Raw genomic sequence first — 13,689 nt, forward strand, 5'->3', positions numbered from 1 at the left:
GGTCCACGTGAAAGGGTCGTGATAAATCGAGCAAGCGTGGGAAATGTGACTGGGGGCTACATGCATCAGCTAACAGAACAGAAAGTTTTACAATGCTTTTTTTTCATACAGTGTCTGGAATTTACAGATAACACAAGTAGTTTAGGCCAGGGGTTGATGTTGTTATTATTACTTTGTTTAACTTCTAGGGCCGAGTGATGGTGCCAAGGTTGTCTGGCTATTTATCTTACTTTTGTTTCTTTCTCTCTTTACTCCTGACTTGTGAACTAGGCAAGGTGGGGGGAGGAGGGCAGCAGGAGTAGTAGTGGTCTCCTTCCTTATAATTAAAATTACAAATACATAAAGATAAAAATGGCACACCTGAACGGGGCACTTATCATGGACGGGCTTATAGGACTGGAAGTTGCTCTGGGTGAGTCAGAGAGTGAGTGATGAGTGAATGTGAAGGCGTAGGGCATTACTGTACACTGCTGTAGACTTGATAAACATTGTACACTTAGGCTACGCCAAATGTATAACAAATATTTTTCTTTCTTCAGTAATAAATTAAGGAATGATACAGAGAAGATCAGCATGGCCCCTGTGCAAGGATGACATGTGAATTAATCTGTTCTCACATTGCTATAAAGAAATACCCGAGAGTGGGTAATTTATAAAGGAAAGAGGTTTAATTGACTCACGGTGCAGCATTGCTAGGGAGACCTTAGGAAACTTACAATCATGGCAGAAGGCAAAGGAAAAACAAGGCACCTTCTTCACAAGGCAGCAGGAAGAAGTGAGTGCAAGCAAGGGAAATGCTAGACACTTATAAAACCATCAGATCTCGGCAGGGCGCAGTGGCTCACACCTATAATCCTAGCACTTTGGGAGGCCGAGGCGGGCAGATCACCTGAGGTCAGGAGTTCAAGACCAGCCTGGCCAACATGGCGAAACCCCGTCTCTACTAAAAATACAAAAATTAGCCGGGCAAGGTGGCAAGCACCTGTAATCCCAGCTACTCGGGGGTGCTGAGGCAGGAGAATCACTTGAACCCAGGAGGTGGAGGTTGCAGTGAGCTGAGACCATGCCATTGCACTCCAGCCTGGGCTACAGAGCAAGACTCCGTCTCGAAACAAACAAACAAAAAATGAGATCTCTTGAGAACTCACTCACTATCACAATAACAGCATGGGGGAAATTGCCCGTATGATCCAATCACTTCCCACTGGGTCCCTCCTATGACATGTGGGGATTATGGGGATTACAATTCAAGATGAGATTTGGGTGGGGACACAGCCAAACCATATCAACATGCAAATTCATGCAGTGTTCCATATTTTAAAAGAATATTATAATAAATTAATTATAAATTATATTATAATAAATTAACCTTACCTTACTGTAACTCTCTTACTTTATAAACTTTTTCATTTGTTTTAACTTTTTGACTCTTTTGTAAAACAGCTTAAAACACAAACACATTATACAGCTTTGCAAAATTATTTTCTTTCTTTATATCCTTATTCTATAAGCTTTTTTCTATTTAAAAAAATTTTTATTTTTTAACTTTAAAAATTTGTTGTTACAAACTAAGACACATACACATACATTAGCCTACACAGGGTCAGGATCATCAAGATGTGACTAGGTGATAGGAATTTTCCAGCTCCATTATAATCTTATGGGACCACCGCTGTATATTTAGTTCATAGTTCACTGAAACTGGTGCATGACTGAACTTAGTCTTAAAATTCCTTCCTTCTTTCCTTCCTTCCTTCCTTCCTTCCTTCCTTCCTTTCTTCTTCCCTCCCTCCCTCCCTTCCTTTCCCCTTCCCCTTCCTTCCTTCCTCCTTCCCTCCCTCTCTCCCTTCCATCCTCCCTCCTTCCCTACTCTTCCCTTCCTTCCCCTTCCTTCCATCTTCCTTCCTTTCTTCTTTCCTTCCTCCCTTTCTTTCTTCCTTTCTTTCTCTTTCTTTTCTTTTTTCTTTCTTTCTTTTCTTTCTTTCTTTCTCTGTCTCTCTTTCTCTCTCTCTCTCTTTCTCTCTTTTTCTCTTTCTCTCTTTCTCTTTTTCTCTCTTTCTCTCTCTTTCTCTCTTTCTTTCTTTCTTTCTTTCACAGAGTCTCACTCTGTTGCCTAGGTTGTAGTGCAGTGGCGCAATCTCAGCTCACTGCAACCTCTGCCTCCCATGTTCAAGTGATTCTCCTGCCTCAGCCTCCCCAGTAGCTCCTGCCTCAGCCTCCCCGGTACAATTTTGTATTTTTAGTAGAGACAGGATTTCACCATGTTGGCCAGGCTGGTCTCAAACTCCTGAACTCAAGTGATCCACCTGCCTCGGCCTCCCAAAGTGCTGGGATTACAGGCATGAGCCACTACACTGGGCCTTAAAATTCTTTTTCAGTTAAATTCTTGGTTCAAAGAAAGAAATAGAAGCAGGGGGCCATTCTGTGTGCACTGAAGGTTGTTTGAAGCCCCTCTCTCTCCCTGTCATCCCTCCCTCTTGTCCCTTTCCTTTCCTTCCCTCTCTCCTCCCCTTCTTTCTCCACTTCCCCTCCCTCTTCTCCCTCTCCTCTTCCTCTTCCTTCTCTCTTCCCCCTCATGCCCACTCCTCCTCCCCCACCCACTTCCCCTCCCTCTTTCTTCCTTCTCCCTCTCCCCCTTCCCTTCCCCCTCTCTCTCTCCCACTGTGTCTCCCCAACCCTAGGGCAAAGCATGGCCAGGAAGTATGGGCTGTATAATGTACACATTACCTAGAAGCTATATTATTTCCCAGGGAAAAGAGAGCTTCTGTCACTTTGCCCACCAGATTTCCAATAAAAGGATTCATCTTAGATCAGCGTGATTGCAACTAGTGGAGAGCTTGCCAGCTTCTAACTTTGCCTTTCACTGAGGATCCATGTGGGCGTGTTCAGCTGTGACTGCTAGGATAAAGATCAGTTATAGAAATAGCTTTGGAGCTGTTAGGATGATGACTGTTTTTTATGGCAGACCATTAACAACTACATCAAATTACCCATGTGAATTATGAGCTGTAGTAGGGTGCCTGACCTTCCGCTCATTATGTGGGACCCGGTAGTTACTGCAGGTCAAGTCATGCATAATTGCCAAGGGCATTTTTATGTAACTTTGCCAGTCATTTCTTTATGTGGTCCCTTAAGATTACGTTACCATATTTGTACTTTACCTTTTCTGTTTAGATATGTTTGAAGATATAAATAGTTCCTATTGCACTACAATTGCCTGCAGTATTCAGTACTTGCTGTACAGGTCTGTAGCCTGGGAGCAATAGGCTCTACCACTTACCCTAGGTATGTGGTAGGCGATACCATCTAGGTTTGTGTAAATGCACTCTATGATGTTTCCAAAACAACACAATTACCTAACACTTCTCAGAGCATATCCCCATAGTGAAGCATCACCTGACTGTATATTTCAAAGCTCCTACGAATTTGCCTACATTAAAAGTGATGGGGGGCTGGGCTCAGTGGCTCACGTCTGTAATCCCAGCACTTTGGAAGGCCCCGGTGGGTGCATCACCTGAGGTCAGGAGTTTGAGACCAGCCTGGCCAAGATGGTGAAACTTCATCTCTACTAAAAATACAAAAATTAGGTGGGTGTGGTGGCGGGTGCCTGTAATCCCAGCTACTCACGAAGCTAAGGCAGGAGAATCGCTTGAACCCAGGAGGCAGAGGTCCCAATGAGGTGAGATCACACCACTGCACTCTAGCCTTGGCGACGGAGTGAGACTCTGTCTCAAAAAACAAAAAAAAAGTGATTGGGGCAGGGTGTGGAACAACTGGTTAGAGATAATAGTATAGCTTATCAATGTTAAACATCAATTTGGACAAGTCTGCTTGTGCACAGTAGGTTGTGTCTCTGAAACATCTAAGGAGCGAGTTCTAATCCGAGACCATCTTCAAGTTTCTGTAAGGCAGCCAGGAGGTTGGCTGGATGACCTCGCAAATCCTCTTCCTACTCTAACATTCTGCTACCTGATGGGAAGAAACCCAGAGAAACTAGAAACAATTTTGCAGACATTCTTTTTAAAGGTGTTACCCAATACTTGTTCAATTTTTTTTGGAAACAGAGTCTTGCTCTGTCACCCAGGCTGGAGTGCAGTGGCATGATCACAGCTCGCTGCAGCCTCGACCTCATGGGCTCAAGCAATCCTCCCACCTCAGGTGCATGCCACCATGCCCAGCTAGTTTTTTATTTTATTTTATTTTTTGTACAGACCAGGTCTCACTATATTGCCAAAACTAGTCTCAAATTCATGGGCCCAAGCAAGCAATCCTCCCGCCTCGGCCTCCCAAAGTGTTGGGATTACAGGCGTAAGCCTCGAAACCCAGCCCAATTTCTATCTTTCATTCCAAATACAGAATATGTCATCAAACTTAATTGACTGCTTCATCAACGCCTGGTGCTTTCCACCCGAATGTCCCGGAGCTGGCTCACGGGCAAAGGGCTGCCTTGTCTATCTGTATATCTCTACCAGCCAGCACAGTGCCTGTCACCAAGAAGGAACTCAATAAGAGGTGATTGAACAACAGATTGAAAGAATTCACTGGATGGATGGACAGATGCACAGTATCCGGGGCTGGGATCAGCAAATGGAGTAACTTGGGAAGACAGCACAGCGCACTGGGAGCCAGGAAGACAGGACAGCTGGAATCAAATGAAAGGCACCCGAGAGAGGTTTTGGCTGAGGGACTGAAGTGCAGCTTCTCCGTCACAATTATACCTGGGCCTGCGCAGGCAGGGGCCCCTCTAAAGCTCTTAGTTTCTTATACGAGGGCCTGTTACCTGCTGGTCTGAGCAATATCCCCTCCAGGAGGCGGGTATCTTTGTGTGTTTTGAGTAGCTTCCATGCCTTGTGCATACATCTATTATGAATACCAATGTGGTATTCATAATACCACAGTCATAATACCCAGAGCGGTCCCGCAGCTGGGCAGGCAGGTGGCCTGAGGGCACAGAGCCATGAAGCTGTACAGCCTCAGTGTCCTCTACAAAGGCGAGGCCAAGGTAGTACTGCTCAAAGTCGGGTACGACGATGTGGCTTCCTTCAGCTTTTCTCAGAGATCCTGCGTTCAGGAATTCATGACCTTCACAAGTCAACTGATTATGGAGCGCTCATCCAAAGGCACTAGAGCTTCTGTCGCAGAACAAGACTATCTGTGGCACGTCTATGTTCAGAATGACAGTCTTGCAGGTGTTGTCATTACTGACAATGAGTGCCCATCCCGGGTGGCCTTTACCTTGCTGGAGAAAGTACTAGATGAATTCTCCAAGCAAGTCAACAGGAAAGACTGGCCAGTAGGATCCCCTGCTACAATCCATTCTGCATCCCTGGATGGTCACCTCAGTAGATACCAGAACCCACGAGACGCTGACCCCATGACTAAAGTGCAGGCCGAACCAGATGAGAACCAGATCATTCTGCACAATACCATGGATTCTTTGTTAGAGCGAGGTGAGAAGCTAGGTGGCTTGGTGTCCAAATCCGAGGTGCTAGGAACAGGTGCCTTCTATAAAACTGCCCGGAGGCCAGGTGCAGTGGCTCACGCCTGTAGCACTTTGGGAGGCCGAGGCGGGCAGATCACCTGAGGTCAGGAGTTCGCAACCAGCCTGGGCAACACAGTGAAACCCCGTCTCTACTAAAATACAAAATTAGCTGGGCATGGCACCCTACACCCGTAGTCCCAGCTACACAGAAGGCTGGGGCAGGAGAATCGCTTGAACCTGGGAGGCAGAGGCTGCAGTGAGCTGAGGTTGCACTACTGCACTCCAGCCTGGGCGACAGAGCAAGACTCCCTCTAAAAAAATTTAAAAATTCCTGAAACAAAACTCGTGTTGTGCAATGGCCCAGCACTGGAACAGCACCATCATTCGCATCAGAACTGCAGCCCCCAGAGAAGAAGAGACAGTCCTACACGAGGACCTGGAGTGGGGGCACACAGGCCATTTTTATTTTAAAGTTCCCAGGAGAAGCAGGGATGGTGGAAGGGTGGAGAATGTTCAAATTAATATGTGTGGTAGTGATTCTTGGAAAGAATTTGAGGTCCACGAAGGTGGATTTTTGGGCAAATGAAACCATAAACTCCAACTGGCTTCTGAAAAGAAAAAAAAGAAACAAGAATATCGATGTGTTTCTAGAACAGCACCTGGCACATAGCAGATACCTCTTGTAGTTACTGAAGAAATGGACATATTCAGAAAGAGAAGGTTCACTGTGTGTCTGAGGGGAGAGCTATTGTTTTCCGACCAACACCATATTTGTTGTGGTGGACAGCGGCTGCACGATTGGACACACAGGGCTTTCATGTGACTTGTGTGAACTAATGGCTGCACACCGGTTCTACGGGAAAGGGTAAAGGGTCAGCGGTCAGAGCGAGCTGCCTGGGGGGCTAGTCTGCTTTGCTGCTCATGAGCCTCGCACTTATGGGCCAGTTGTAACCGCCCAAGGGGTTCACCTTGCCTGCTGCCTAGACAGAGCCAATTCATCCACTGCTACAGACAAAGAGTAATTCATGCAGAGCCGACTGTGCAGGAGATTGGAGTTTTATTATTACTCAAATCAGTCTCCCCGAGCATTCTGGGAGCAGAGTTTCTAAGGACAATTCGATGGGTAGGAGAAAGCCAGTGAGCCAGGGGCGCTGACTGGTCAGGAACGAAATCTTAGGGAGTCAAATCTGTCTTGTACTGAGTCAGTTCCTAGGTGGGAGCCACAAGATCAGATGAGCCCGTTTACTGATGGGGTGGGGCCAGCTGATCCGTCAAGTGCAGGGTCTGCAAAATATCTCAAGCAATGATTTCTAGGAGCAGTTTACGGAGGGTCAGAATCTTGTAGCCTCCAGCTGCATGACTCCTAAACTATAATTTCTAACGTCGTGGCTAATGTTAGTCCCACAAAGGCAATCTAGTCCCCAGGCAAGAGGGAGGTCTGCTTTGGGAAAGGGCTGTTACCGTCTTTGTTTTAAGCTATAAACTATAAGCTAAGTTTCTCCCAAAGTTGTTAGTTCAGTCTGTGCCCAGGAATGAACAAAGACTGCCTGGAGGTTAGAAGGAAGATGGAGTCAGTTAAGTTAGATCTCTTTCGCTGTCTCAGTCTTAATTTTGCAAAGGCAGTTTCACAGTTGCCTGGCCTCTGGGTGCGTGTGTCCCCGCAGTGGAGTGGGCTTTAGTGACAGCACCTTCCTCTCAGGGCTTTCGTGAGGAGTAAATTAATAGGCATAAAGCACTTGGAAAAGAGCCTATTCTAAGCACTAGGTATATAGAAGTGGTGAATATTAGAGCTGCTCTGGATCTCTTGCATTTGCTGAAATTGTATGCAACTCCTAGGTGAGAAAAGACTAGTGTTGGATTATTTTAGCAATAGGGAGCAGACAGGCTGTTTAGCGCCCTGAATAGTCATCTTTTTTTTTTTTTTTTTAAGACCATGTCTCAAAAAGAAGAAAATACAAATTAACTTCAAACACGTTCACCCAAGTATAAATCTGGAAACTAAATTTTTTTTTATTTAAACAAATTTTGACGGACCCATGTAATGATGATATAGATTGATATTTATCGGAAAGAAAAAGTCTTCACCACATGACTTTTTTTTTTTTACTGTACTGAAAATGTGTGTATTACATGATATCAGTTTTTATACTGGTGCGGTGGCTCACACCTGTAATCCCAGCACTTTGGGAGGCCAAAGCGGGCGGATCATCTGAGGTCAGGAGTTCGAGACCAGCCTGGCCAATATGGTGAAACCTCATCTCTACAAAAGTATGAAAATTAGCCAGGCGTGGTGGTGGACACCTGTAGTCCCAGCTACTCCGGAGGCTGAGGCAGGAGGCAGAGGGAGCTTGCAGTGAACCGAGATTGTGCCACCGCACTCCAACCTGGGCAACAGCAAGACTTCGTCTCAAAAAAAAAAAAAAAAAGAAAAACAGAAATGAAATTCTGTCTCTACACACATGTGTGCACGTGCACAAACATACACACACACGCCCCTCAGGTTTAAATAGTAATTATATGTATATAGTTCTTGATTGATCTTAATGACTTATTGCCTCTGTGAATTTTTAAATTTTTCTACAATAAATATGTAACACTTTTGAAGAAAGAACTGTTTGCCGGGTGCGGTGGCTCATGCCTGTAATCCCAACACTTTGGGAGGCCAAGGCGGGTGGATCACCTGAGGTTGGGAGTTAAAGACGAGCCTGACCAACATGGAGAAACCCCATCTACTAAAAATACAAAATTAGCCAAGCGTGGTGGCGCATGCCTGTAATTCCAGCTACTCAGGGAGGCTGAGGCAGGAGAATCGCTTAAACCCGGGAGGTGGAAGTTGCAGTGAGCCAAGATCGCGCCATTGTACTGCAGCTTGGGTGACAAGAGTGAAACTCCATCTCAAAAAAATAAAGAAAGAAAGAACTGTTAAAACACACACACACACACACACACACACACACACGCACACATCCCTTCCTGAGGAATAAAACTGAGCAGAAGGAATTAGTTTCTAGTAGAGGAATTTCAAAGCAGAAATCCTTTCTTCATGGGGGCAGGGGTGTGTCACTGACCCCTCCATCATGTTGCCCCTCCCCCCATTCCCCACTCAGAGGCTCACTCAGAAGCCCCAGTGTCACCTTGGTGAGAAGTGGCTGCCCTGTCCCATCCTGGAGTCCTGGGGTCCTCCCCCTCTGAGCCACATGGGAGTTGGCCCGTTACATCATCACCTCTTTTTTGGCAGCCAGCCCAGTGCTCAGATGGCTAAGAGGTGACACCCTAAAACAAATAAACAGGAAAGAGAAAGAAGCAATTCACTTGGATGACATCTAACACAGCCATGAAGAAAGAGGCCACACCGTCCCTAAAGGACAAGTGATAACGCCAGGCAGAGCAGGCTCCGCTGGGCATATGATGCAAATGCTGACCTGTCACAAGCAGCATCAAAGAAAGTTGCTCTGAGGGCACGAGCCAGCTTTAATTAATAGCTCACCACTGCATCTTGGAGATGGGTTTCCCACTCTGGTGGAATGTTCCATTAGACTTGCTGACAATATTTTATGTCAAATAAGGTATAGATTGACCTGCAAGTCAAGACTGTGGTGGTGTGATCAAGAAAGGAAGTACAGGCCGGGCGCGGTGGCTCACGCCTGTGATCTCAGCACTTTGGGAGGCCGAGGCAGGCAGATCACTTGAGGCCAGGAGTTCGAGACCAGCCTGGCCAACATGGTGAAACTTCATCTCTATTTAAAACACAAAAATTAGCCAGGCCATAATGGTACATGCCTGTATTTCCAGCCACTCGGGAGGCTGAGACATGAGGATCATTTGTACCCAGGCAGTGGAGGCTGCAGTGAGCTGAGATCACACCACTACACTCCAGCCTGGGTGACAGAGTGAGATACCGGGAAAAAAAAAAAGAAAAAAAAAAAAGAAGGAAGGGAAGGGAAGGGAAGGGAAGGAGGGAGGGAAGGGAAGGGAGGGGAAGGAAAGGAAAGGGTGCAGGAGTACAGTTTAATGTGACAGTAACATCTTGGTATACTTGGTTACTAAAACAGGTTGTTAAGCAGATGGACATTGATGTAAGCTTTGAAGCTCAGAATTCAAGGAAAGTAGGGCATTCCTGGGTCTGCGGAGAGCAAACCCAACCACGAAGAGGCAACGCCCTTGAATTCACTTCCAACAAACCTTTCCAGGGCCCTTCATTTAAGCAGCTGGAATATCATTCAGCAACCACCCTGTCAGCCTTGGGAAACGGGAGACTTGCATTTCATTTCAGACACTGAACACTGTGTTCCGGACCACGTTTATTCTCCATATAAACAGTGTGTTTTGAGAATCATGCATTTACTGTATAATACCGACTCAGGTCACAGTAAACTCGTTTCCGTCGTGAAAGGTTTCAAGTATTCAGAGGAGGTTAAGAAGAATAAAAAGCTTATAACAAAACAAGCTCTGTTTCCAAAGTGCTAAATAATGAAAAATGTGGTGTGAAAACATCACTAAATTCCATTTTAAACATCCAAAGTTCATAAGGGGAGACTCAGTCAAGGGAAAAGGAAGTATTTAAGTCAATGACAGAGTCATGAAAACTTAGCGGCTCCGACATTAGTGGGTAAGTCAGCAAATGTGTTTGTACAAGGAAACCAGGCACCTGCACAATTTCCTAAAACCTGCCCCAATTGGAGAAAGTGACATGGAACCTAAATACCTAGGATGTCTAATAACTACAGCTATTTTGAGAAGAGGAGAAAATCTTTGCCTAGTAAAACCGTGATTCTCAGGCATTCACATCTCCAGAACTCTCAGGCTTTCAAACTGGGTCCCAACCAGGAGGTACTAAACACACACATATATACTGACATATGAAGATACCCGGGATATTTTTGCATCTCTCTCTCTCTCTTTTTTTTTTTTTTTTGAGACGGACTCTTGCTCTGTCGCCCAGGCTGGAGTGCAGTGGCTCAGTCTTGGCTCACTGCAACCTCTGGCTCCTGGGTTCAAGCAGTTCTCCTGCCTCAGCCTCCTGAGTAGCTGGGACTACAGGCGTGTGCCACCACACCCGGCTAATTTTCATATTTTAGTAGAGCTGGGGTTTCACCATGTTGGCCAGGCTGATCTTGAACCCCTGACCTTGTGATCCACCTGCCTCGGCCTCCCAAAGTGCTGGGATTACAGGTGTGAGCCACCATGCCCGGCCTCCATCTCTTCATTTTCTAAATCAATTAAACATGGCTTGGCCCTCAGTCCCCGACTTGGCAGATAATTCAGTCTGAGCCATGTTTTGGGGATTCCACTCTTCACATCCCTTGGGCTCATGTAGGAACTCCTGGGCCTGTGCAGTCCACAGAAGTCCAACTGGAGGAAGGGCCTATGGATCTGGGGTTGCTGGCATGACCCATGTGGCCTCACAAAGGTGGGTGGCACCCCTTCTTCCTGGCTGAGCCTCACATGAAGACCTGAGCCAAGAAGTCCAGGCTTTCAGGTGGGGCTGGCAGCTCTCCAGGGGTAACTCAGGCGCTCATTTAAGACGTTGCAGGCACACAGCACACTGTCCCAACCCCCGCCCCAAGGAAATCCTCCAAAGGCCTAAACCCAAGCCATCCACCTTGACTCCAGGTTGCACCACTTCCCTCTTCCTGCCCATGAGCAGCCTCCTTCCTTCCCATTGGTGGTGGAAGGAGGGGGGTGTGGGAATAATTTCTCCTAGTAACTTCCCTCCCTCAACAAGAGGGATAATGAGACTCTAGCCCAGATATTACAAATCAGATGCCTGAGGGCAAAATTCTGAGCTGTTTTGGCCATACTCTATTTTTACTACTAGCCAACACTTTACAAAATCTAGAATTTTCACGTAAAAACCCAACTTCCTATCTACAGGTACACTGACAACACCAGGCCCACAGTCCCAGAAGCCGTAACTGGTTGGAGCCGACCAACAGCGTTCCATGGGACATGTGTTCTCTGCTTTGCCACAGTCTCCACTCCTCCCTTTCGTAGCACCGGGAGCACTTTACAAATGTACATAACCTACCTGACCCCTGTGAGATGTGAACTTTGCAGTCCACCCTCAAGGTCTCAAAGGTTGGCTGCCTTTCTGGGATTCGGAAAGGATTCATTCTTTCAGATTTCCCAAAGAACAACGGAAATCATGACATGTCTGTAGCTTCTCCTGTTGTTACATCCCTGCGGAGGCCCTCAATGGGAAAGCAGGGAAAACTGGACACAGGCGCCCAGCTTTCCCATCTCACGTGGCCTGCAGCAGTGGTCCACTCACATGTTAAGAAAAGATTATTCTCACCCTTATTTTTGTGTTTTTGGTTTTTTGGGTTTTTTTTTTTTTTTGATACGGAGTCTCCCTCTGTCACCCAGGCTGGAGTGCAGTGGCTCAATCTCAGCTCACTGCAACCTCCACCTCTCAGGTTCAGCAATTCTCCTGCCTCAACCTCCTGAGTAGCTGGGATTACAGGTGTGCACCACCACACCCAGCTAATTTTTGTATTTTTAGTAGAGATGGGGTTTCACCATGTTGGCCAGGCTGGTCTCGAACTCCTGACCTCAGGTGATCTACCCACCTCAGCCTCCCAAAGTGCTAGGATTACAGGCGTGAGCCACCACGACTGGCCCTCACCCTTGTTAAAAGACAGACTTTACGACTTTACTCAGGACTATCATGATAGGGACAGGGACCACCGCAATGGGATTGTGCAGCAGGACAGAGAGACAGGGGAAAGTGGGAGTTGTTAGCCATGCAGCAGGGTAGGAGGCTCGGTGGATGGAAAATGATTCAGATGAAACGGGTCATGGGGATTCTGGCTACACTGAACTAAGAGGGTTCTTGCTGAAGGCAGGCCAAGGCTATGGTGGAGGCGAGGATTTGGTCAGATATGGAGGGTGATCCACTGTTGAGGGTGGCGCATTCTAACTAAACTGACTTAGCAGGATTCTTGCCCAATCTTAGCAGGATTCTTGCCCAGTCTTAGCAGGATTCTTGCCCAATTTTAAAGGATATGTCTAAGGATAGAGCCTCATTGAAAAACAGCTCAGAGGAGGCTGGGCTAGAGTTTGGTCAAGGATAGAATCTTTGTCACACATCTCCTCTCCTCACAGACAGGCCTCTCTCCAAAAGGCTAGAAGGACTGTGCCTGGCTGTAAATGGCTATAAAACGCCTGCCTCTTTCCCCACAAGTCAAGGAGACTGAAGGGAAGACAGCAGAATGCCAGGAGCAGGGCAGCTCCTTAGAGCACGGGGAGGGCCCTGAGCGGCAGCCCTGGAAGCTGTGATGCGCAGTCAGTCCCAGCAGCAAAAAGAAGGGAGCTGGCCCCAAGGGGACAGGGGACTAGGAGTTTGACACTCAGAAGGAACCAGCAGATTCCGCCCTCGGCACAGAGAGCATGTGATTTGTGCGGGGGGTGCCAGTTCGAGGAGTGGCAGTCACAATACAAGGTGACAAAACAATGGTGAACCTAGGTTTCAGGCCTGGGTTCCATACCGAACATGTTTATATTTATATCACGACAATCACAGATGGGAGGTTGTATCTCGCATCATAGAAAAATACTAGATATTGGGAGGCCAAGGCAGGCAGATTGCTTGAACTCAGGAGTTCAAGACCAGCCTGGGCAACATGACGAAGCCCCATCTCTACAAAAATACAAAAATTAGCTGGGGGTGGTGGTGTGCGCCTGTAGTCCCAGCTACTTGGGAGGCTGAGGTAGGAGGATCGCTTGAGCCTGGGAGGCAGAGGTTGCAGTGAGCCAAGATTGCACCATTGTACTCCAGCCTGGGTGACAGAGCAAGACCTTGTCCAAAAAAAAAAAAAAGCAATGCACAGGCCAGGTGTGGTGGCTCAGGCCTGTAATCCCAGCACTTTGGGAGGTCAAAGCAGGTGAATCACCTGAGGTCAGGAGTTTGAGACCAGCCAGGAGACGGAGGCAGTGAGCCAAGATCATGCCACTGCACTCCAGCCTGGATGACAGAGCAAGACTCCATCTCAAAAAAAAAAAAAAAAAAAAGCAATGCACACGATTAAAGGTTGTTGGGTAACTTCAAAGCCCTGAAAGACACTAGCAAGTCTTCCAATGAATCTGAGTTTCAAAGAAGGCCTGAGATAGAGAAAGACCTTCTTCCTGGGCCCCCCAGCTACCATATACTCTCCAGTCAGCTGTGCTCTCCCAAGTACCTTTGCATAGTGAACAAAGTGCACAGCCAT

The 13,689-nt window shown here is 46.9% G+C and overlaps 1 non-coding gene and 1 pseudogene across 1 annotated transcript; both read left to right on the forward strand.

Annotated features, from left to right (window-relative positions):
* The first annotated feature begins 519 nt into the window (after positions 1–519).
* On the forward strand, positions 520–625 carry LOC116275521. Its single transcript, XR_004184647.1, has one exon. It is a non-coding gene; the product is annotated as a U6 spliceosomal RNA (small nuclear RNA).
* Positions 626–4,146: 3,521 nt separating this feature from the next.
* On the forward strand, positions 4,147–6,351 carry LOC101021720 (annotated as a pseudogene).
* The last annotated feature ends 7,338 nt before the right edge of the window (positions 6,352–13,689 follow it).

Source organism: Papio anubis, chromosome 6 (assembly GCF_008728515.1).
Source record: "Papio anubis isolate 15944 chromosome 6, Panubis1.0, whole genome shotgun sequence".
In the NCBI taxonomy this organism is placed as follows: Eukaryota; Metazoa; Chordata; class Mammalia; order Primates; family Cercopithecidae; genus Papio; species Papio anubis.